This window comes from Chroicocephalus ridibundus, chromosome 9 (genome assembly GCF_963924245.1).
Source record: "Chroicocephalus ridibundus chromosome 9, bChrRid1.1, whole genome shotgun sequence".
NCBI classification, from domain to species: Eukaryota; Metazoa; Chordata; class Aves; order Charadriiformes; family Laridae; genus Chroicocephalus; species Chroicocephalus ridibundus.
In genome coordinates this window covers 4398576-4419932 of record NC_086292.1, presented here as the reverse complement: position 1 = coordinate 4419932, position 21357 = coordinate 4398576, and positions in this window count along the sequence as shown.

Below are 21357 nucleotides of genomic sequence, written 5' to 3'. Positions count from 1 at the left end.
GTGCCTCCATCCCTGTTGGCACTGGCTTCCTACCAGACTCCAAGGCTGAATTTCAGGAGTCGGTTGTGACCTAGAGAAGCCTTGCAGGGCTGGTGCAGAGGAGACATTCCCTGTCTGGGACTGGAAAGGCTGGAGCTGGAGTTTCCCGGGAGCACAGGGAAAGCTGCCACCAGTGAGTCACCCCCTGGAAGAGTTCCATCGCCTGGAAGTAGGTGCAGCTGTGAGCGGTGGCAGACCCGAGCGTTGGCCGTACCCTCGCCGTGCAGGTGCTGGGATGGGGCTGGCATTCGCAGGAGAGGGCTGGGGGGGTTCTGGTTTTACCCGTGCCACCCAGGGAAGGGGCTGCAGGGCCAGCCTGGGCATCGCTTCCCAGCCAAGCCGAGGAGGGAGAGGCTTCTCCTGGTCCCTCACACTGCCTGAGCATCCGTGTCCTGCTGTGGGGCCACAAGGCGCTTGGCCCTGGGAAGAGCTCAGTGAAGCAGGGGAACTTCGGGTGGAAGAACAGTCGGGCTTTTGACCAACCCCTAAAGCCTTGCAAAGATGCTATAAGGGGTGGAGGGAGAGGAGGAGGTTGTGAGGACCTGCCTTCTTTCCCAAACATCCATCTTACAGGAAAAATGTGCTGTCCAGATCAACCACTTGCAGTCAAGCAGGAGGCTGGCCTCCGGCTCTCGCCCCTTATCTCCAGGCTGCTCATCAAAAGCCAAGTGCAGCATCCCTTGGAGCTGCATCCCGAACCAAACTGGAAATTCAGGCCTTGCCTAGGAGGCCGAGCAAATCCCCATAAAACCTCTGAATGGAAACAGAAGTGTGTGTTATTAAAAAAAAAAAAAAAAAAAAAAATGAGAGAGAGAGAAAAAAAGAAAGAAAGAGAGGGAGGAACCTGCCTCCCCATCCATGCACGCAGACATGTCCCTCCACAGCAAAAGCCCTTTGCACCTGCCAGATGGCCACCTTGCAGTGCGAGGAGGGGTGTCCCAGCCGTGTCCCCATGCCCATGTCCTCCCTGAGCGTGGCCACGCTCCAGCCAGGAGCTGGGTCCTCCCGCTCGTCTCGCCGGCGGCAGGCGAAGGGGTTAACTCCCAGCAGCTGCTCCCCAGATGCCGGTTCTGGAATTCACATTTGTGTAATAATAAACCTCGGGGTAAGCGGTGGTGATGGGGGGGGGGGGGGAGAGTCGATTTGTCCCCCCCCCTTCGCTCCCCCCTTCAAGCAAGCGGGTGGCTGCCAAGCGGGGCGGCTGGGAGGGGGAGAGGGGCAGCAGCCCAGGTGCTGCGGGATCCCTTCCGACGGACTCACAGGGAGATGAATTAGGGGCCCGCCAGGAAAGCCTGGCTATTTTTCATACTTCTTGCCCCTGCTCCGCTAGCAGACGGTTGGGACGTCCCAGGGGGCGGCAGACCCCGGGAGGGGGGAGAACCTGAGTGGGTCTCCCTGAACGGGGCAGGACCGTAGCGTAATTTGTTTCAGGAGAGAGGGGTGAGGAGAGACAGACATAAATTTTATTTAGAGGCTTTCTCTTTAATGGCTCCCATCGCCTGGCAGGGCAGCACACCTGCTTCCAATAGCTGCCCCCAACTTCTGCTGCCCGTGGGCGCGGGAGGAGAAAGGCTGTTGTGCCCTCGCCGCGGGCGTCCTGCCCGAGGCAGGAGAGGGGTTTGCCTGCGCTTCAAATGGGATGGCGACGCACGGCGTCAAACCCTGTGCTTTCCCCTTTCCCCGATGTGTACAGGTTTCCCCCCTCATCCCGGCTCAGCAGCCCCTCTCCTGGGCACCTCCAGCCACCTGCACGGCACCGCTCACCCCAGCTCGTCCGGCGAGGGTGCTACGGAGCCGCACATCCGAACAGGTCACGGACCTCCGCGAGCCTCGAGCAAAGGAGGGCAGGAGGCTCCAAAGCCCTGCCGCCCCCATAGATATCTCTGGCTTCACGGTCCCGGCTCAGACCCGCAAAAGCCCCAAGAGCTATGCAGAGAGTTGGAGAGGGATCAGAGGTTTCCCTGCGAGCGGGGGCAGCGGCAGGAAGAAGGTTCGGGGGGTCCGAATTGAACCGATCTGTCGCTCCGTTTGGTCTGAAACCCTAAACCGGGTCATCTTTCAAGTGAGGATTTGCGCTGCCGGCCCCGATGCCTTTCTTCTTATCCTGGTGCTGCATTTCACACGGTGGGGAGAAAGAAGGTGGCACCGAGTCAGAAAAGCCTGCTGCTGACCGGGGGCTCGCTCCCCGCTAAGAGAAGCCCACGCAAGTCCCCGGGTGACGGAGGGGTCCCAGCTCAGTCCCTGCCCACAGACCCTCCCGCAAGCCCCCCCGGGAGCTGCGGCATCTCGCGAGACGGCGAGGACGCAGCCTCAGCAGGAAGGGTGGGAGGGTTTCACACCTCTCCTCAAGGGCTTTATTCGCCATCGGGATGGGGAGGGGGGGTCCGCTCCCCACCCAGGCTCACCCGGAGGACGGGCGTCAGCTGCGGCGGTCCCGGCGACGTGGGTGGGTTCGCAGCCCTCCCCGTGGCCCCTCTGATCTCCAGCGCTTTGGAGCATCTCCGCTTCCCCCAGCACGGCCGGGGGTGGTGGTGTGAGGGGTGGGGGGAGCCCGTCCCGCTTCTTCTGAGCCACTCTCCCGGGCGGCCTCATCTGTTCCTGCTGTTTGGCAGCTTCGCAGGCAGCGCTATCCCAGCCCACCCCAAAGGAGCGGGGTGTTCGGGAAGCAGCTGGGGAGAAGGATGGGAGCGGGAGAGCCTTTGAAACATGAAGAGCCGGTGAGGGGGGAATGGCGGGGGCAGTTGGTCTTTTTGTGCAGGAATCCTGGCTTTGGGACGGTGGACATGGAAAACATCCTGCTTTCCTTCCCAAAGAGCCGAAGGGAACCAGAGATCCCTGCCCATGGCCAGCCTCTGCACCGCGGGTGCCAACTGGCACCTGCTTCCCTCTCGAAAAGCATCTTCCCAGCAACATCTATAGATGGTCCCAAGTCACGGAGGATGGAAAAGTGCTCTCCTTGTGGGCAGCTTGTAGGGGTCTCCGAACCTTGCTTGTACAGCAAGGCTCTGCGAACCCCACAGCCTCCGAGAGGGGACTATTTCAGAAATCATCACCCCTCAGGGATTTCGGTGCATCCCTGGGGAAGCCCCAGGGAATTTCCCCAGCCTGGGTGCAGCCAGCCCGGGAGCGTGGCTCTCCATGCTCGGCCACCACTGGAGGGCTCCCAGATTGCTCCGGGAAAACAGCTGGAGCCAGGGAAGGGGCAGGAGGTAACCCACGACTGAACCCACACCCAAACCCACGCCTGAACCGAGGGCTGCGGAGTCCAAAGCGCGTCCCTGCTCCTCCTCACCCCACGGTCCCAGCACACCGCAAGCACACGCAAAACCCGGCGTTGTTGTGCCGAGCAGAGCAAAAAACTCGTGCTTCTGCCAGGACCGAGCCCACCACAGGTGTAAGGAGGAGGGGGGCATTTAGAGGGAAGATTAAAAATTGCAGAGCTTCATGCCAATGCGCTAAATTCCCAGCCGTGACCCACCCCACAACGGACAACCTCCTCATTTTCCTTGGCTCGCAATCCCTCCTGTTATCGGCCGGCAGCACCAGCCCACGGCAGCTCAGGCACCCTGATGCAAAGGGTTCATCCTTGCCCTCCGCACCCCGTAATGAATTTGCCATGCCACGCTGGTGGCGCTTGACACCACGCGCGAACGGCAGCACAGGTGGCTGCTGGCAGGACATCTCCTCCTCATCATCCACGGAAGGAGCCTTGGACCTTCCTTGGCAACTCAGCCTTACTGGGACCCAGCACGGCCACGGCGTGAGGTCTGGGCAAGGTGCGGGCACACCAGCCTGGCACACACCTCGCCAGGAGAGCGGGCAGCTCCAGGGGAGAAAACGCACTTTGCGGTGAGCCCCGCGGCGATACTGCCGTTGAATCTGCTGCTGCTTCCCCTGGGTGAAGCGGTTTCTCTAACAGAAGAAAAAAAAGGAAAAAAAAAAAAAGTTCAAAAAATCAACCCAAGCCTCCAAACTTATCTCAAAAGGGCTCGTTATGACTATTTTATTTGCTGGCTTCGGCCCAGCAGCTCGCTGGCCAAAGAGCCTTGATTTCTCCCTCCAACTCCAGCTATTCGGGGGGAGCAGCCTGGCCGGGGTCCCGTGCTCTGGATTCAGAGGAGCCCGGGTTTCCTTTGGAAAGCACCGTTAATTGACATGAGAAAATAATCCAAGCCTCTTTCTCTCTCGAGCAGCAATGGTTCTCCTCACAGGGCGTCTTGAAAAGCAGCACTGCTTTTGGGGGACTGTGCAAATGCATCAGTCAAAATAACGCTCCCTGGGCCAAAACTCTTCCCTGGGGCAAGGCCATCGGCTTCAAAAGACTTGCTCCGGAGATGCCTGCGGCCATTTGTTTTTCAGACTTGCTGTGGACCAGCTCCAGCCCGTCAGCTGTGTGTTCCTTTCCGCTTCCCTTCCTGCTCCTGCTGGCACCCTTGTCCCCTCCGCTCGCTCGCCCATCCCCTTGGGTGGGTGCAGGATCCTGCTGCCCTTCTACCCTGCCTCCAAAGTGGCTCCCCGGTGAGCTTCCCTGGTGAGCATCCCCACTGAGCATCCCCAGTGAGCATCCCCGGTGAGCATCCCCGGTGAGCATCCCCAGTGAACATCCCTGGTGAGCACCACGGAGGTGCCCAAGCATCGTCCTGGGGACAGCGAGAGGCTCACTGTCACCTCCGCCCTGTGCTGCTCAGGTCATCCCAGCCTGGAAGTCACCGGGAAGGGCCCAAGGGAGAGGGAAAGGGGAAGAAATGCTGTCCGGGAGGGTGAGACCGGTTGGCAGAGGGAGGGAGGGACTGGGGGAGCTCGGGGACCCCAGGCGGGCGGTGCAGCCGGGGATCTGCCTGCGGGAGGTTTCGCAAGGCACTTGCTTGTTTGTTGGTGGCCCAGAGTTTGTTATTCTTAGAAGCAGCCTTATCTTACTGGTGCAAAAGCAACAGAGGCATTTTACAGGACAAATAAATCCTCCTTCCTTTCTCCCACCGACACATCATTAGATCCCCAAAACTGCATCGAAAGAGCATTAGGGTGCCAAGACGAGCGCGTGTGGTCGGAAGTGCCCGACGGGGTTTTGTCTGCGATCCCATCACCCTGCCGCTGCGGTGGGGTCCACGGGGGGCCAGGATCCCTCCTCCTGGGAGGAAGAGGACGGGCGAGGAAGGCGACGGCTGCCCAGCAGCATGGACGCCTGCCCCCGGGGCGTTTGCAGGAACCAAGGGCTGGAACTGGCCCCCTGTGCATCCACAGCCGAGAGCGGGAGCAAGAGCCACCGGGACAGCCGCCTCCGCGCGGATTTGCCGCAGCGTGGCCGTCAGCCCATTCCCCTTCACCCCTCCTGGCCCATCACCCCCTTCTCCCTGTTTCCAACCTCAATGTGTTTCTCATTAGGCTTCGCTTGTAATTAAGTTGGTAGCACTTCACACGCCGGCGAAGCAGGAGCCGCCTGCCTCAGGGGGCTACAAATGGTCTACGGAGACTTTTTTTGCCCAAAGGCTGCGGGTTTAGCACTGGTCCGGGTGGGTTGCTCTGAAGGCTGCTGCTATCAGATCGATGCTCTGAAATCAGTGCTGCCAAGCTCAGGCTTTCCCGAAAAACTGTCCCCAGACCAGGAGCAGCCCATGGTCAAGTGGGGACTTAGGATGGGCTGAAAGCTTGCAGTCTCGGGTAACTTCTACTGGTCCTTTATGGAGGCAGAACTGACATCACTGAGCCCCTCCAGTGCTGGAGATAAGCAAAAGGCTCTGCCATTATCTCTGTAAGCTGGTAATTTCCACCAGCGGTAAAATTTGCTTTCACATTTGTATAAAATACACTTAAGTGCATGCTAAATGCAGAGCGAATGAGACAAGAATTGCAAATGGAGTGGATGCCATATTGATTATTGAGGATTTATTCCCTGAGGTTTAGGAGGTTTGCCATAGACACAGATCCCTTTGCACATGGCTGTCGTTAACACTCATGAAATCAGCTATTAATAGTTAATGGATAATTTAATAATTAATTAGTATTTAACAAACGGAGAACAGAGGAGCAGCTTGCCTGCCACCAAAATGGAATAATAAAGAGAAAAAGTTTACAATGATGCTGTCCAAGTGCTTTTTTGGGGGGGGTTGTTGGACTCTGAGGCTGTGAGATGAACTACTTCAAAAAGGGCCATGGGAGCCCGTTGCCCCTGGCTCATCCCCGCCACCCCCCAGGCTGCTTGGGGACCCCTCGCGACCTGGTCAGGCTTGCACCGACAGAGGACACCGAAAGCAAGATGCTCCGAGTTACACCGAGAGCCCCCTCCCCATAAGCGGTTAAACCAGGACACGCTGCCAGCCCCTCTCCGAGCCCCCATGAATACTTTATGATTACAAATGGATACAGCATTTGCTGCCGCATGCTTGCTAATTGCTTCAATTGTGTATTAAACAGGCACTAATCATGTCATAAATATTGATATTTGCAGGGCGGCGTTTGCAGGAGGGGCGGCTCGGGAGGAGCCGTGCCACCAAGCAGAGGCCACCAAGGGCCACCACCCGCCGGGGACCCTCCATCCCTCCCTGCACTCAGCAGGGCAGAGCAAGGCAGCGAGCTCCCGAGGCCACATGCGAAGCACTGGGAAACGATGGAGACTGCCCATCCCAACTGCATCCCAGCTGTGGGTTGTCCGCCGCCCTGGGATGGGGGACCGGTGGGCAGGGGGACGGTGGGGACGGTCTCCCCGGCAGGTCCAGACACGGGTGTAGCACCAGCCCCTCTGCCACAGGACACGTCGGCTTTGAGCCAGCCTTGGGCACTTGTAAATTAAAGGCTTATTATTAGCAGTACTTGAGATGTACATGTTCTGTCTCCCTCGGGATGTTCATTTCGTGCTGATTATCATATTTTTTAAAATGTAATGAATTTATGGAGATAATTCAATCCCACTGACTAGGAATGTGTCTTACTTCTGCCACAAGTAAAGATGCTGCGTGTGTGGAAATGGAAATTGCTGCGGCACTTTCCATGGCTTTTGCCTGTCTTCCCCTACCAAAGGGTCCCAAAATGCTTTGCAGACTCTATCTGCTGGTTAGATCGACCAGAATCACATCACTTCGCAGAAATGTAGTCACCTCTGGGCTGGAACACAGAAACTCTTTAACTAGAAGCAGAAATGTAATCAGATTAATTAAGTAAGTACAATTCCAAGGCGAGAAAGTCAATTAAATGAATCATACGTCAATATGTAAATAAAAGGAACCGGCTTTGAAGCAGGATTAGAGATAGGAGCGAGAATCAAGAGCGACGTTTCTTGCGGAGCTTGTTCAAACGTCCTCCAAGAGCCGCTTCACGTCTCTCCCAGCAGGAGCCAGAGCCCAGCAGCAGCTCAGGGCTGCCCACGGACGGCGGCGGGCTCCAAGCATGCACCAAGTGCACGCCAAGCGTGTTGAAGCAGCCCCAGCACGTCTATGGGACGTGCCCACCGGGCCACCGGTGTTTGAAGGGCCGCAGGAGTGGCTGTGCCCCCTCCATGTGCATCCATTTCTGCCCACGCGCCACTGAGTCCAAAAGCTTTCCATGCCCCTGTACGTGTCCATACCCACCTAAGTGCGTGTGGACTAGATGATCTCCCGAGGTCCCTTCCAACCCCTACCGTTCTGTGATTCCGTGGTTCCCAGCCAAACCCAATCCTCAGCAATTCACCTCTGCTGTGCCTCGCGGCTCTCCATTCACATCTCTGGGTGTCCTTTGCTTTTCCAGCATCTTTCCTTTCCCTTCCCTCCTTCCTTTCCTTCTGCCAGCGAAGACTCCCTGCCATGGATGTCTTCCTGCACCCATAAATCTTTCGCATGGGCTGAAATAGTGTCATTGAAGAAAGATCTTTTTTTGTGCAAATTTCAATAAATGCCACTGGAACAACGCGGTAAATGATCCTGAAAATACAAGAGCAAAAAGGAGAGAAAGAAATGGCAGCCGAGGGGGAAAGAGAGTGAAACGCCTGGATTTAAGGCTGCCAAACAATGCATTTAAATAATTCAATTTGCGAAAGCAGAGAAGAAAGGGAAGAGAAAAGAAAAGGGAAGGAAAAAACCCAGCTTGTGTAGCAACCCAATAAATAACCTCGGAGAGCACGAGGCTGGGAATGCAGGATTGAGATAGGCCTTCTCCTGTTTACAAGAGTTTTCATTAAAATGCCAGCAAAAAAAAAAAAAAAAAAAAATTTGATAGATTAAGGCTGTAATTTCACTTTTAATTCCTGAAATCCCCCCCAGAGACATGGTCGTGTTGCCTTCCCAGCCTGTGCCTGGGCTCTCAGATCTCTCTCCCGCGCTCTCCCCTAGGATGCTGTCAGCAAGGCTCCCGGGATAATTGGAGGGCTGAGTGCATCCCAGGAGCTCCCGCTCCAGCCGGGCAGGTGCCTCGGCAATGACAAGGGTTGAAGCCTCATTAGCCGGCGGTTACAAACCCTCCTGTAACAAGCAACATTTTGTCGAAGTAGGGACACACTTAAAGGACTGCAGCTCCGGCGGGTTTGAAAGGAGGCACCCCAGGTGTGCAGGAATCTCATCGCCCCTCCGACAGCGCCGGAGCAAACGCTTCCCCCTATGACTGATGGTCTTTTTGCGCGGCTCCCTGTTACTGCCCCTTAATTACCGTGGCTGGCAGCCGGCGTCATCGCCAGGACTAACCAGTTTGCTTGGATTTGCAAATGTCTCTGGGAGAGAGGCTTTCCCTGCTGACGATACCCGGCTATAAATCCCTATTTATGTCCATGAAGCAAAACGATGCTCGCTCATCGCCTTTAACCGGTGACCGCGGGTCTGGAGCAGCACCAGCCAGGTCTTCTGCGAAGATGTCAAAGCCTCAAGTGGAAAAATAAGCAGGAACATCACAAAGATGATCTTTAAGGTCCCTTCCAACCGGAATCATTCTATGATTCTATGATTCTGAAATGGGCTGAGGGAGTGGAGAGGTCTGGGCTAGGTCTGCTCTGTGCTAGATCAGCGTTGCCAGGGACTCCACTGCTCTGTCTTAAAACCAATGTACTACCTGCGACCCGTTCTGGCATTTGTCGCTGGACCCTGCCCACCCTGCTCCCTGATTTTCTGGGAGCAGCATGTCTCAACCCGCGGCCCTGGAAAACCCCGCAACGCCCACAGGGGTGTCCTGAGCATCCAGGGCCAGGCGGGGAAGGAGGAGGGGATCCCCCCAGGTGCGGTTTGGCCTTTGTCTCTTGGGCTCCTTGGTGGGACAGGCAGCCACCGGCAGCTCCCGGCGGGTGCGTCTCTCTGCTGCTGCCGCCCGCAAGGAGGGAGGTTTTGGGGCGGGGGGGGGGGGGCCAAGCCAGCTTGAGCCGTGCCCAGCCTCCTGCAGAGCGCTCCCTGAAGAGACCAAAAGGCTTTTAAACTTAGAAAAGCCACATTTTATGTGAACACAGACGAGAGGCCTCCCTTTTCAAAGGGAGAAAACTCAAAGCAACCAGGGAACAGAAGAGAAATAAAACGCTCTCCCCCTGCCCGCCGCATCGGCAAGGGCAGAGCCTTGCTTCCACACTTGGATTCAATTAGCTCCATGACTTGCAGAGCTGTAGCAAACTCTGCTGAAGCCCCTCTGGCTGCCGGGGTGTCCCCTCTGCCCATGGAAGGTCCCGGTCCCCGCACCCTGAGCACTTCTGTGCGTCCTGAATCCCTGCCGCGGCATCAGCCCTGGCAGCACCTTAAACCTCATGTGCTCCTTAAAAGCACATAAAAATAAGCAGCTCAGTGTGTGTCACAGCAGCGGCTTTGGCGTGACGGGGCAGGCATCCCAGGGCTTGGCCGAGAGGGTGTTTGCAGACATCGGACATCATCGGCCCCACGGCGCGGGGTGGGCTGGGGAGCACTGTGGGGGATGCAGCTGTGTTTCAAGACCTTCCCAAAGCCCCTGCAGAGCCTCGGCACTGGGGAGCGATCTCAGACGGGGGAGTGACACCAGTAAGAGGAGCAGTTGGCAGCAGATGAGCCCAACAAATAATCTCAGGTGAGGAGGAGCATCATCAGGTGAGGAGGAGCATCAAGGTGCGAGGTGACACCTGGACCAAGGCAGCCACAGCCGCTGCCTGCCCCTGAGCATCCCGCCACACCGAGCATCACCCCCCTCGTCATATACAAAACACTGGCGCCCTTTAAATAGGTAATATCGGGTCATATAAACTGCGAGGAAATGCTTAATTATCTGTTTAATGATGCTTAAAACATGCTGGAAATATTGCTCTGCGGAGGAGAGCAGTGCGTGGCATCTCCTCCTCCCAGCAGCAGCTCCTTACCCCGGCCGGTTTTGTGTTAGTCACAGAGTTTTGGTTCTCGTTTCATTCCCATTCACACCCCGCTGGGGTCCCGGAGCTGGGAAAAGAGGCCCATAATCAGGGGCAGAAAAAATACCGGCAGCAAATGGGTCCCGGCACCAAGGATTCAGAGAGCAGCTGCAGCCTGGGGAGTCCAGCGGCATCTCTTGTCCTGGGTCCTAGCCCTGGACCACCACAAAGACCAGGCTCAGTTAATAACAGCCCGTATTAAATCCCTGGGAAAACACCCAGGCTCTCCTCACGCTCTCACTCATTTTTGTGAGGGCAGCCCTTTTCGGGGCTGTGAGCCTTGGAGGGAGCTGCTCCGATTCACTCAGGGAGGCGATGTAAATCCTCTCCTGCATGGTGGTCCAGCCCCTCACCTCGGTGGGCAAATACCCCCTTCCTCCTCTGCTGGTGGTCCCCAGCCCCACTGCCAGCTCTGCACCCCGATTTCGGCCAACAGCCCCCTCTTGCAGCGAGGAGCCGATGCTCCAGCCTGCTGGAGCCCAGCTCTGACCCCAGGAAGCCAAGCGGAGGTTTTGCCGATGGGGTTAGCGTGGCGAGGACCTGTCACTGGTCTCCCACCGTGTCCTTGGGAGTCTGGGAATGGGCATGTGTCCTGCGGGTCCCTGAGAGCCAAACACAGCCTGACTGCAGCAAGGTCTTCCCCTAAACAGATGCTGGGCTCAGATGCCGGTTTCAAAGGGTTGAGGAGAGCCTATTTCTGGAGAGGACAAAGTGCCATTTCCTGATTTATTTGCGGTTGAAGTGGGTCTGCAAAGTCCCTTTTTGAGGTTGATGGCGAGGGCAGAGGGATTAGCCCACAAACAGCTGTGGTGCCTTCAGTCCTAAAATACTCTCTGAAAGGGGATCCTAGCCCTATGGCTGAGCTCAGCAAAGAGCTTCCAATTTATTGTTCTTTTTTAAAGCACCTGTGCTGTAAAATGTCATTTGTCTCTGTCGAGGGGACGGAGCAGTATGATTTAGGTCCCCACTGCCAGGCAGAGAAGGGGCCCTGCACATCCCTTGATCCCTGCCGGCCACAGGTGCAGCTCAGCTGGGTTTCCCAACATCGATCCCAAGCGGAGCGGTGGGATGCAGAAGAAAAGGGACAAGATGGAGGGTAGGACCTATTGACGCTCAGAGGAGCCATGAGCAGGGAAGAGCCACACTCCCGTTGCAGGGGAGCAGGCTGGAGGGGAGCAGGGGTGGCATCCTCTCCATCCCATGTATCCCCAGCAAATAGTCACCACCCTAAAGCCCTTCCACGCCAGTGATGCCGTGCTCCCTGCAAGCACCACGAGTGCCCCTGTTTTTGCCGTGGGCAATGGGGAGGAGTCAGAGCACTGAATGGTCCCATTCAACACAGCGCCATCATCCAGCAGTCACGCTTCGGTGACTTCCAGGCACTTTTTCCCCAAAGAGGAAACCTCCCCAGCAGCCTGGGCTCAGACGCCAGCCCCAGCCAGCACACCTCAGGGGGCACGTCTAGCTCCAGAAGGGCTTTGCAGCAGTGGAAGTGAAGGAGAAGAGACTTCAGATGCAACGGCTGCATCATCCCCATCATACTGTCCTACAAAAACCAAAATCAAGGTGTGCCGTCACATCAGCCTCTACTCAAAGGGTAGTTAGTCTGGAGTTAGATTTCAGCAAATGTTTACCAGGACATTTAGGTCCCAGATGTTAGCTCCAATCTTTTCTTCCCTTCATATTTTCTTATAGGATCCTCAAGTTCTGGAGCAGGCTCCTGTCACTGAAGGGAGAAGTATGAGAAGGGATGGATGAGCTCTTCAGGTCCTACAGAAAGGTCCTGCACCTCTTGTGCTTGAGTCCCAGAGCCATCAGCGAGGTGCCCATTCCCATGGGCACCCAAGAGGGGTCTTGCAGATGAGCTTTGCATGAAGAAGAGAACATTGACATCACCGTGCTTTCCTTGTAATTCATTTTCCTCACACTCAGGAGAATGAGCATATACTGGCTTTTCTTCCAAAAAACCTCCAAAGCTTGGATTTCAGGATTAATTACTGCTTTTCCTTCAGCAGTAGCATTAATGGGGTTCCTCATGGGGCCGGGGCATGTTACAGCCCAGCTCTCCTGAGAACATCTCTTGAACATCAAAGCCCTGATGGTTAGTCTTGCCGTTGCCTGCATCTGCGTGACCACAGCCCTGACTGGTGGGTCTGAGGCAGGGTAGGAACAGATGGGAACTTCATGGCAAGGCTGGTCCAGGCCAGGCTGGACAGGACACGACTGCCTGGGTCTGCTGTAGCATCTGGCCTGCAGTTGGCAGACACAACACTCAGCAACTTTCTCTGAGCTGAGGAAAGAATAACGACGGAGTAAAAAATAGTCCTAGTCCCCTGTGAGTCTCGTTCATTAAAAGACAACAACATGTTTTATGGCTCACGCGTTCTTCTCTCGGTGGTTTCCCCAGAACGGGACTCAGCCAGATAATAAGCGAGGCTCCGCAAGCCCTCCGAAACCATCTCCTGAGCGCCGCGCATGCGGAGCCATAACTCAGCCTCTGTCAGCGGCTCCATCAGTCCCACCCCGGGACCACCCGAACTGCTGATTTCCTCCGCTCTCCTCTCCGCTGCTGACCCTCTCCCACTGCAGCCACGGGGGATATGAGCTCACTGATTAGAAATCAATAGGACTTCAGCTCACACCTGAGGCACAAGCGCTGCCAGATGAGAGGTTGCTCCCTACCCTGCGTGGCCTCCCGGCTGTGCCCGCTCAGCAGATTTCAGCGGCTCCAGCTTACATAGCTGCTGAGATGGCGGCCTTGAGGAAAGGTTCCCACTTGTAAAAGGAAACCCCGAGCAGCGCCGTATTGCCGTGATGCAGTTGGCATTCAGCTCCTGGGGAGGGCATCTTTCCAAGTCTCCACCATGAGTTATGATCTGCTGAGCCCCAGAGGCTCCCGGTCCCAGCAGAGGTGGGTTGGAGCATCCTCAGGGTCATTTCTTCACACCAACCTTCAGTCAGGCCACAGTGGCCAGAGGAAATGAGTGGGAGCATGGAAGAAGAAAACTCTGTCATGTTGCACAAAGGAGGAGGATCCTGTTGGCAGACCAGGAGGTGGAAATGCCAGGCCAGGCTCTTTTCAGTGGTGCCCAGGGACAGGACAAGAGGTAACGGGCACAAACTTGACCATAGGAAGTTCCATCTCAACATGAGGAGGAACTTCTTTGCTGTGAGGGTGGCAGAGCCCTGGCCCAGGCTGCCCAGAGAGGTGGTGGAGTCTCCGTCTCTGGAGACATTCCAAACCCGCCTGGAGGCGTTCCTGTGCCACCTGCTCTGGGTGACCCTGCTCTGGCAGGGGGTTGGACTAGATGATCTCCAGAGGTCCCTTCCAACCCTATGATTCTATGATTCTATGATTCTATGAAAGCCAAGTCTGTTGTGGGTCTGCAACTTGGGGAGATGAGGGCAACTACCAGACGGTACAGCTCACCTTACGCTACCTCCACTGCTCTCTTCAGAAAGTCTCCTCCAAATCTACAGTGATGCTGATGGAAGGACATCTATGCAGATGTGTCTTTACTGAACGACTCTTCCTCCTCCTGCCACACGGGTAAGGACAGCCCTGCAGGACGTCTATACTGAGTGTGTGATGGGCTGTGCCTTGCTCTGTGTCTCTGTGGAGGTGGCCCTCAACCCCCAGAGCCAAGAGCTAAGACCGATCTGGTGCCACCTGCCTTCCCCTTCCCACCCCAACAGTTTTACACTCCAGGAGGGGAACCAGTGCATTGGCAGATAACTCCAGGAGAGGAACCAGCGAGTTGTGAGACAACTCCAACAGAGAAACCAGTGAATTGGCGGATATGCTGGGTGCCTTCCAGGAAGTCCCAGGGCAGCTGAGCACAGCTCAGGGACCACGAGAAAGACAGGTTTTAGGGAATGAGAGGTTGAGTGATACGTGCCCTCATGGCTGGAGCTGTGCCTCCTGCTGTGGCTCTCCTGCCCAGCACAGTCCATCCACGTTTTGGCTTTATGGCTCAACAGTGGGCTCTAGCCATAAAATTTAGGCCTTAATTTCCAAATTCTACCTGTTCAAAGCCCACCGTTAATGCTGAGCTCTGTGAACACCAGAAGTATTCAGATTACCTCATGCACCAGCTTGCACCCATTGACTTCTCCTCCAGCCTTCTCTATAGCTCTGAAATGCACATTGCAACTTGGAGGCCAAGGTGAAACATCAGGGCTAAGTAACTCCACCAGACTCGCCAACAAGGTTTTACCTGTCTCTGCACCTATCAAGAAGGCAGCCAACAGCTCGGTCACGCCTCTCAGCTCCATCTTCTCAGCATCAACTTCACGTGCCCTGTTCAGCAACGGTACCTGCCCTTAGGATTGAGCATGGGAAGAATCTGCCTGATCATGGACTTCCTTCACATCAAACGGGATTTGCATTCTAGGCTAATGATGTGCCAATTGCTTTTACAACAAATCCTCCCCGAGGTCTCCCAGATGGCTAGTTGATTCTTGTGGCCTGCTCTGTATGTAACACTATGTAGCTGCTGCTAACCCCTCCATAAATATGTTTTTAATGTTTAATTTGCATCTCGCTCACATTCAATAACTGGTCTGGGAAATCTAAAGTGCATCTTAAAAACTGAGCCACAATAATTATTGAATATTAGATGCCATCATTGGAGTATTAAAAACATATTTCTATATAGAAATAGAGTTTGAATACACAGTACGGGGCTGCACCGCACACATTGCATGCTGATCACCGAGAAAATGTCCAGCTTCCTATCACACTCATAGCAACAGTTTGCATTTCTGCTGCATTTCCCGTCAGGAGGATCCCAAAGCACTTTTCATACGTTGGCATCGCGTGCAATCACTGCTTCCCTGCAGAAATGCAGCATCTCATCTCCCAGACTCAGCATCTCCACCGGCAGCTCAGACAGGTGAGGGATGCAAAGCGGGAGAAGCTTTCTGGAAGCGGGTGACATGGTCCAGCCACGTCCATCAGCTCCACCCGCGGGCACAGGGTCCAGGACCACTATGGGATGGTCTAAGGCTCTTCCCTTGGAGGCCGAACCGTGGGAGCGCTGACTTTTTAGAGCAAGCTGTGGGTAGCCAGAAGTTGAATTTGTAAATTTATACTGGCACTTGGGTGCATGAGCGGAGAAATGTGCACTTGGGAGGTCTCTCGGCTGCGCTCACCCCCTGCTTTACCTGGTTTGCTCACTCCATCACAGCGACCGCGCCAGCAAATGAGACTTGCAGCTGAGCAGAACCTTTTCAAAGCCAGCCCCAATTAGGCTTACTCACAGGATTAGTGTACATATTTTAACAATGCAGATAATAATAAATATAGGGAGAACATGCATTAGTTCCACCTAGGGCCCTGCAAATACCCAGAATTAGCGAGTTAATGTAAGAATAGAGTATGTGACTATTATTTCCCCATTCTCAAAATTTTCATCCTTTGATGGATGCACTCAAGGGAACCATTTGAGAGTGTCTCAGTGAGACGCTTCCGTAGTAATTTGACTGTAAGGCTTTTGCTGCTGTGCTCCCAAGCAATCGGAGGAGAATCAGCACTTCCCTTGATCATGCCAAACTTTGATATCACCGGGCAGAACTGCTTCACGCCTCTGAGACCTGCATGTTTTATGGTCACAGAGGTGAAGATCACAAACCCCGTCAACCGAGGAGCATCGCTAAACAGAGAGACGCTGTGACCTGTCACTCGAGTCCCTTCAGACACTGTGAATCAAATCTCCAAGGTTTTAAAAGCAAAGAGGCACTGAGTGAGCGCTCGGTCTCAACGGCTCTTCCCAAGGCCAGAGCCAGCTGCAGGGAGCTGATCCTGGCTTTGTCCCTGAGCTGGAATATGAGTTTGGGCAATTTATTGCACTTTACTTTGCCTCCCTTCCACTGGGTAACTGAAAAGGTCTGTTTCTATGTAGGTATTTTTGCAGTTCCCTGTACAGAATTGGTTTAAGGAGGGGGGCAAAATCTGTCTGCTCTGTTTCTTCTCTATTTTGCCTTTCCTGGGTTAGAAGCAACCTTGTTTTGCAGAGGAACAAGGTACGAGGACAGCAAGACACCTGCACAAAACTCAGCCTTTCCCCTCCGTCAGGACTGAGCTGGAAGCTCCAGGTTTCCCTAGAGCCCAAGGTCAATAAATTGGCTTTTCTCACAAAGACAAGATTATCATTTGGGATTCATTGCCACAGGGTTTAGCAGCAGCAGGGCTATAGACAGGCTCAGCCAGGTGCTAGACAAACTCATGAAAGAGAAGTCCATCCCAGGCTGTTGGGTGGACCAAGCTGGGTGCTTTCTCTGCTCAGGGAGACCCTGAATCAGAAGGTGAAAGAGCAAAGCCCATCCTATCATAGAATCATAGAATCATAGGGTTGGAAGGGACCTCTGGAGATCATCCAGTCCAACCCCCTGCCAGAGCAGGGTCACCCAGAGCAGGTGGCACAGGAACGCCTCCAGGCGGGTTTGGAATGTCTCCAGGGACGGAGACTCCACCACCTCTCTGGGCAGCCTGTGCCAGGGATCTGCCACCCTCAAAGGAAAGAAGTTCCTCCTCGTGTGGAGATGGAACTTCCTATGGTCAAGTTTGTGCCCGTTACCTCTTGTCCTGTCACTGGGCACCACTGAAAAGAGCCTGGCCCCATCCTCCTGACATGCACCCTTTCAGTATTTATAAGTATTTATAAGATCCCCCCTCAGTCATCTTTTTTCCAGACTGGAGACACCCAAATCCCTCAGCCTTTCTTCATAAGAGAGGTGTTCCAGTCCCCTCATCATCTTGGTAGCCCTTTGCTGTCCCCTCTCCAGCAGTTCCCTGTCCCTCTTGAACCGGGGAGCCCAGAACTGGACACTGCACTCCAGTATTCTGTCTGATTTCTGTGTTATCTCAGAATCGACCCTTGGGCTGTGTGACAGATCGGGGTGGGCGAAGGGGACCCACGGACTGACCCAGCAACAGCATTTTCCTGGTCTTGTCATCCTGGAAAAAGAAAAAGCAAGGCACGGCGTATGGAGGTGTTCCTGGGGCACGTCAGGGCTGGTTCCCAGCCACCCAGCAGGTGACGAAAAGAGACCCGCGATCTACTATGTGGCAATATCTTTATTCCCCATCCCTCCCGGCACCGAACACCAGGGTGGGACTGGGAGCAGCACAGCACAGAACAAGCCCTTCTGCTCCTGAAGCTGACTGGCAGCCCACAGAGCCACGCTGGCAGTCGGAGGGGAAGCGGCAACTTCTGCGCTATTTCAGTCCCAGCAAGAGCTGCAAAAATTCATGAAAAATAGAAGTACTTGACAGCAAGAGGCAAAACTCATGTTCCTGCAAGCTGTTTCAAGCCTGGGTTTGATGCCTGGTGGCTGGCGAGGATGCTCAGCCGTTTCCACACCTCTTGGAAAGCCGGACTCCTGGTCGGAGCATGGACCGTGCACCGGCTGTGGCCGCAGCCCCACTGTTACGGGCATCCCCTGCCCTTCGCCAGCGCTGTGCCAGGCGCGGGCAGCAATACAACCGAATGGCATTTAATATCAGGCTGTCGGAGCCGGTCTGCAAAGCTGTCAGGGAATCTGAGAAATCCAAGTGTAAAATCAGCATGTTTTGTGGGACAGTGGGCACAAGACTGCCCATATGTTACCCACACACATCACCAGTCATCTGGGAAATGCACACATCTTAAAGGCTTTCATTTCTCCATTTTTCCCTGTTGGACTTGTCAGAGAAATTTCGCTGCCAGCCCATATACCTTCGCGAAAAACGCATGGCTCAATCTTTCACAGATGGACTTCCCTCACGTCTGGGCTTTGATCAAGGAAAGAAAACAGCGGGGGGTGGGGGTGGGGGGGGATTATTACCTCGAAATGTGTCTGTGGAAGCATTTGTGCGTGCAGACGTGCTCCCGGTTTGTTCCGCGCGTTCGTTTCTCCGTGCATGTACCCGCGCTGCTGTGGCTGCGAGTGGATGCTTGCTCCTGTGCTGGGGGTCCCCCCTGGGGTACCACAGCCCGCGCCCCAGCAGCGCGGGAGGATGCTCCACTGGTGCACATGGTGCAAACCAACCTGAAGTGACCTTTTGCCAAGCCTTTCATTCACCCGGATCAAATTGCCACCCCACCATCGCCTGGAATCACTGTCAGGTCTGGGGTTTCCCCATCAGACAGGAGCTGGAGGGAGGTTGGGGGTGCAGGGAGGAGGAGGGGGACTGGGGGGACCAAGGCCAGGTGGGGAGTCGGAGCTGAGGACAAGCCATGCTGCTGGTGTTCCTGGGGAAGCGCAGACACTCAGCAACTGGCTTTTGCAGGTTTATTCTCTTCTCATCACCGCAAGGGAGGAAAGCACATTGAAAGGGCAATGGCTGGGACCTTCCCAGAAAAAAAGACATTAGAAACACTGATCTTCTCTGACGGTCTTCTGTCCAGGAGGAGCTGAAACGACCTACCTCCTTTGTACCCCTCTCATCTTTCCATCGGGAGGTGGAGCGGATGGAAGTTTTCAGCACAGTGTTTTCACTGGGATCCTCGGAGCCCTTTTGAATACCTCATCGGGGCTCATCAGGCTGGCTTTGTCTGTGTGCTCTGAATTAAAGGTGTCGAGAAAAACACTTTTAATCCCCGTTGCCAGTGCTGGAAGAAAAACGCAGCCCTCCCCGATCCAGGGCGAGGTGAACCCAAGAAGGGGGCACCTGGGTTGGTCCCCGGTGGGTAGAAAGGGAGATGAAGCCAAAAGGGATGGAAACATGGGTGAGTCTAAACCATGGCGCTCGGAAAGCAGACCGGTTCATTAGATTTGGGAGAAGTTCTTGTTCGTTTTTGTTTTGTTGGTTGAAAGAAGGGCACATCATGAAAAGCAGAAAAGCTGGTGAACGCAGCAGGGAGGGGAGCTCGCGTTTGCGAGAAGGGAAATGAGTTCACCCAGCACCACAAAGTTTGTTTTAACTTTCCCAGGAGCCTGAGCTGAGGCTGGAGCTGGTTATTTATTAGCAACCCTTTCAAAGGTGAACCCTGCCCGGGTGCTGCCAGTCGAGCCCTGGCAGCGGTGACACCAATGTGACACCCCGTGGCACGAGGGGAGCCCGGGGTCGGCGCCCCGGTTACGCTGCGCTGGCTGGGAAGCGCCTCCCTGCTGCGGGGGAGAAGGTTTCTCTCATCCCAGGAGGATGCACATCCCCGGGGGTCCTTTGGGATGCACACTCCTGCGAGGGGGTCGGCCACGCTCCGGGGACGCCTCCCGCTGTGGGGGGACCATCTCGGCGGAGCGAGGCAGGCTGCTGGCGGGGAGCTCTGCTCGGCAGAGCGATGCTCGCGCTGCCAGCTCAGCAGATCTGGCACCTGCTGAAGGCAAGGGCAGAGCCGGCACATTTGAAATTTAATGAAGGGAAAATCAGCCGGAAACCGGAGTTTTGAGAGGGGACTATGTCCAGAAAAACAACAACAACAAGAACAAGAACAACAACAACAAAAGGAGGGTAGATGAGAGTGGGAAAAAAAAAAGTCCTGACAGCTTAATTTGCCATTTCTGAAAAAAAAGTAAAAAATAAAAAATCTGCATTTCAGAAAACCTGGAAGCTTTCGCCTTACACGGGCAGAGCGAAGCCTCGGGCACGCTGCCTTGCAGGTCACGCTTCTCAAGAAAAAATTCAGCGCACATCTCAGAAGGAAGAAAAACAATCGAAAAGGATGAAATAACTGAAAAACACCAAGCACAAAAAGAACAAAAATTTGATAGTGATCCAGAATGTTTTATTTTTTACTCAGCCGATAACTCCCCCAAACTCTTCCGACTTCCGACCTTTTGCGACGATGTGGCAGCCCTATGGAGACATCCCATGCAGGGTGGCCGGTGGTGGCACCCCATGCTGTGCCATGCTGTGCCGCTGCCCGCAAATCCCCGCACCCTCTCTGCTGACACGGCTGCTGGCACGGGGCTGCAACGGACTGGGGCCAATGGGTCACCTTCATGGCCTTGCTTCCAGCCACGGACCGCTTGCCCCCTGTGCAAATGCCAGGTGCAATGTGTGCTCCGTCTCTGACCAGGCTTCCGATGGGGTTGCATATAGCCAGTAGGGCTATTTTTTGGAGTTGCATATCCTTGTTCGGTTGAGTTGTTTAAAGCACGTGGAGGGTGCTGAGGGTCAGGATGGGTGCTGGCAGCCCGGGCTGAGCGCTCCTTTGCATGGCTGTACCCGGTGCCAGGGGGTGCAGCTGAAGCAGGGCACGGCAGCCTGGCCAGGAGGATGCTGCCAGCAGAGGATATGTCACGACAAGCCTCAAAAGTTACACAGAATCACAGAATGGCAGGGGTTGGAAGGGCCCTCTGGAGATCATCTAGTCCAACCCCCTGGAGCTCCCCCAGGAGCTCCCAGCTCCTGCGTTTTCCTCTCCACTTAAGGCTGACTCCTCAAGCTTGTTGCTGTGGGGAGGAAATAAATGGTGCCCTAGATGGATGGGGAGGAGATGTGCTCCTCTCGGGGACCGCTGCTCCTCATAGAATCAGAGGGCTGGAAGGGACCTCTGGAGATCACCCAGTCCAACCCCCGGCCAGAGCAGGGTCACCCAGAGCAGGTGGCACAGGAACGCCTCCAGGTGGGTTTGGAATGTCTCCAGAGACGGAGACTCCACCACCTCTCTGGGCAGCCTGGGCCAGGGCTCTGCCACCCTCAAAGGAAAGACGTTCCTCCTCGTGTGGAGATGGAACTTCCTATGGTCAAGTTTGTGCCCGTTACCTCTTGTCCTGTCGCTGGGCACCACTGAAAAGAGCCTGGCCCCATCCTTCTGACACCCACCCTTGAAGTATTTACAAGCATTGATAAGATCCCCCCTCAGTCATCTTTTTTCCAGACTGAAAAGACCCAAATCAACCTTTCTTCATAAGAGAGATGTTCCAGTCCCCTCATCATCTTGGTAGCCCTTTGCCGTGCCCTCCTCAGCAGTTGGGGTAGGCCGGGGGAAAACCAGCTGAAGTGAGACTTCGTGGAGGCTGCGGAGCTGAGCCATTCCTCGCATGCTCCGACCTCGTGCTCCTCCTCGTCTCCCACC